Genomic DNA, 3,334 nt, shown 5'->3' with positions numbered 1-3,334 from the left:
CGGGTGGGAAGTGCTGAGTGGAGGTGCGGGCCTCAGAACAGGGCATGCGCGTGCGGCAAAAGAAGGAGTTGGTTGTTGGCTCCAACAACGTAAGGAATTACGGACAGAGGAACTAATGGGTCTGGCTTTCTCACCTTGGCTCCACTTATGAAAAAGGCAGTTTGGGCAACATGAGCGTCCATGGCACAGGCTCAGCCTCTGACGGTTCTTAGGAGCTGCAGACCTGCAACCTGCTGCCTGCAGAACGCTCCACAATCCTTGTGCTGCATAGTGCTGGATGGGACAAACTGCGAGGAGAGGATGTCACTTGGGACCTGAATTACATCTCCAGGGAGGGAATGACTTGGCCTCATTTAGCCTTTCAGATTTCAGTCTCCTCATCAGCAAAAATGGGATTAGGGAGGATTGCAAAGGCACAAGGGAGATTATGTGTATTAACACAGCCTGCTTCCCTTTCTCTTTTTCGCTGCCATCCTGCTCTGCATGGCTGACTGCTTCTCGCCATGTCTTCTCACAAGACTTTCAGAATCAAGCGATTCCTGGCCAAGAAACAAAAGCAGAATCGTCCCACTCCCTAGTGGATTCGGATGAAAACTGGTAATAAAATCAGGTACAACTCCAAGAGGAGGCACTGGAGAACAAAGCTGGGTCTATAAGGCGTCACACATCATGAGATGACACACTTAACTGGCACACATATTTAATGAAGCTGCGTGAAGATCACGTGTTCTATCATTCTGTAAACATCCTTCCTACCTGGCCATAGACTTGTCTTATTGTGGAAATGAGTTTTCTCTGTGACTATGCCTCTGCACCGGTAGGTTCGTTCAGTAATAAATGCGAGGCCTTTCGGCTCTAAAAAACAAACAAACAAACAAACAAACAAACAAACAAATAAAACACCACAGCCCGCTCCGCCTGGTCTGATTGAATCACAGGAGATCCCTTCCCCACCAAACAGCATCTTCGAACTTCTAACACCCGTAGCCTGGCCCTGCCTTTCCTCCACGGGGGAGGAGCCAACAGTCTCATGGGCGGGGCCCTAACAGCTCCACCCTCCAAGTGGTGTATATATGCAGTGGTCTCACTCTGATATGCCCAGTCACTTCAGGCACCTCTCAGTGAGACTTGTGTTCGCGGCAAGCCGGCCGTCCAGAGTCACCTGCCCCAGGTAAGCAGGGAGTTGGGACGGTGTGGGGCTGGGGAGAGGGGGCTGGAGAGTGGTACGTGCGAGCTGTGATCTCCTGAGCTCCTGCTCTGTGCAGGGCTGAAAATCGCACCCTGCAAGGGAATCCCATCTTGAGTTTGGTTTCTTTTAAAAGACGTGTCGGTTCTTTTTTTTTTTTTTAAAAGATGTGTCGGTTCTTAAGGTTACCAGTCCCTCAGTAAGCCTAGTCCTAAGTCACCTAAAAGTACAGATAGTCAGTTCTTGTCCTGTCCTATCCTAGGGGTCAGAAAACAGGGAGACTGTCTCTGTGTGTGACAACCTCCTAGAAAAGGGAAGGCAGGTGACAGCTGTGGAGAGCTTGGAGGTAGGAGAAGCTGGAGCTGATGGAAGGATATGGCCCTCCAGATGGGAGCAGCAGTCCTGTAGGAGAGGGTCAGGATTAGATCTGAGGGCGTGGAGAGCAGATGGGTGGAGGCCCAAATGGGTGCTGATGGACTCAGCAGTCAGAGACAGGTTCTGAGGGTCCTGAGTATGGAAAGTCTCAGATATCATTAGTTACCATTGGTCACCTTCTATGTGCCAGGCCTGCTGCTAGGAACCTTTTCTCCTTCTCTGTAAATGCTCTCTGACTTTTAAAAGGTCTTGTGGTATCCTTCTGGCTCCACTACCCTCCATGTGTAGTCTTTCAAATCTCTGCCAATCTCATGAGATGCAAAGAACAATCTGTCTTGTTTTTCATTCTCATGTCTCTGCATTATTAAAATGATCTGCTTCAATTTCATGATTGGCCATTTGTTTATCTCCTTTACCCATTTTTATATCCAGATTATTCATATGTTTGTTTGGATTACTTGGTATAAGAGCTATTTATATGTTTGAAAAAAAAATTATTACCAGCACCCCCCAGAAACATTTCTAATGTTTTTCCCAATCACTAGCCTGTCCCTCCTCCCCAGATATTTGCATTGTGCTGAGGTCTAACACCATGAAGTCATTTTTCCTATACACAATCTGTATTTTGTGCCTGGCTTTTTTTTTCACACATCTCTGTGATTCATCCAAGTTTTGGGGTGAAGAATACTTAGCACCTTCCCATTGCTAATTAATGTTCCACTGTATGAATACACCACAATTCATTCATGCATTCGAATGTCGGACATTGGAATTATTTCAAGTTTAGACTTGTGAAAAATGTTGTCATGAATCTTCATGTATGCCTTTTGGTGCACATATTTTGAAGCCCTTCTGGCTCATATTTCTGATGGTTATACAGCCTGAGTAGAATAACTGGGTCTTAAGATATGTGTGTGTTCCAAGTTGGTTGATAATGCAAAACAGTTTTCTCAAGTGGTGGTACCAACTTACATGCTCACCTCCAGTGTATGGGTGTTTCAGTGAGAGCACAGATCACTAAGACTTTATATCTTAATATTTTGAAATTCATTTTGGGGTCTCTGGCAATTAAGCAGAGATTGTCTTAAACCCATCAGGGTTTGGGGTGATTAAATCAATGGACTTTTTAAAATTTATTTTTAATTTATTTTTTATTTTTATTTTTATTTTTTTTAAAGATTTTATTTATTTATTTGAGAGAGAGAGAATGAGAGAGAGCACATGAGAGGGGGGAGGGTCAGAGGGAGAAGCAGACTCCCTGCCGAGCAGGGAGCCCGATGCGGGACTCGATCCCGGGACTCCAGGATCATGACCTGAGCCGAAGGCAGTCGCTTAACCAACTGAGTCACCCAGGCGCCCAAATCAATGGACTTTTTAAGGGGTATCCCATTTATGACTCTTCTAGTATGTAACACTTCACTGATACCAATTTAAAGTGTGGAGCATTTACCAGGACACATCCTCTACTGGGTGCCCTTAAGTCCAAGTTTGTTCCCTCAACCCTGAGAGTTGGCCTCAGCTTTTCAGCTTTTATTTCAGAATCAATAACTGGTACTAAGGGAAAACTCCATGCCCTCTTCTAGGGATCTTGTCCCTACCAATCCTTACTAGCTGGTATCTCATCAATTACTTTGGAGGGTAGTTGTGTATGTGTGTGTTTCTTAGTATTTTCTCACATTGAATTCCTGATCTCCAATTTCATTCTATGCATCCTGTCGAAATCACAGCTTTCTGACTTGGCAGCATCCTCAGAGTGAATCTAATCTAGTCCAA

The 3,334-nt window shown here is 45.1% G+C and overlaps 1 pseudogene; it reads left to right on the top strand.

Annotated features, from left to right (window-relative positions):
* The first annotated feature begins 457 nt into the window (after window positions 1-457).
* Window positions 458-1,100, top strand: LOC102747809 (large ribosomal subunit protein eL39 pseudogene; annotated as a pseudogene).
* The last annotated feature ends 2,234 nt before the right edge of the window (window positions 1,101-3,334 follow it).

Source organism: Leptonychotes weddellii, unplaced genomic scaffold, assembly GCF_054177405.1.
Source record: "Leptonychotes weddellii isolate Sample4059 unplaced genomic scaffold, ASM5417740v2 HiC_scaffold_10655, whole genome shotgun sequence".
Lineage (NCBI taxonomy): Eukaryota > Metazoa > Chordata > Mammalia > Carnivora > Phocidae > Leptonychotes > Leptonychotes weddellii.
The sequence above is the reverse complement of the archived record's forward strand: the minus strand, read 5'-3'. Positions and strand labels throughout refer to the sequence as shown.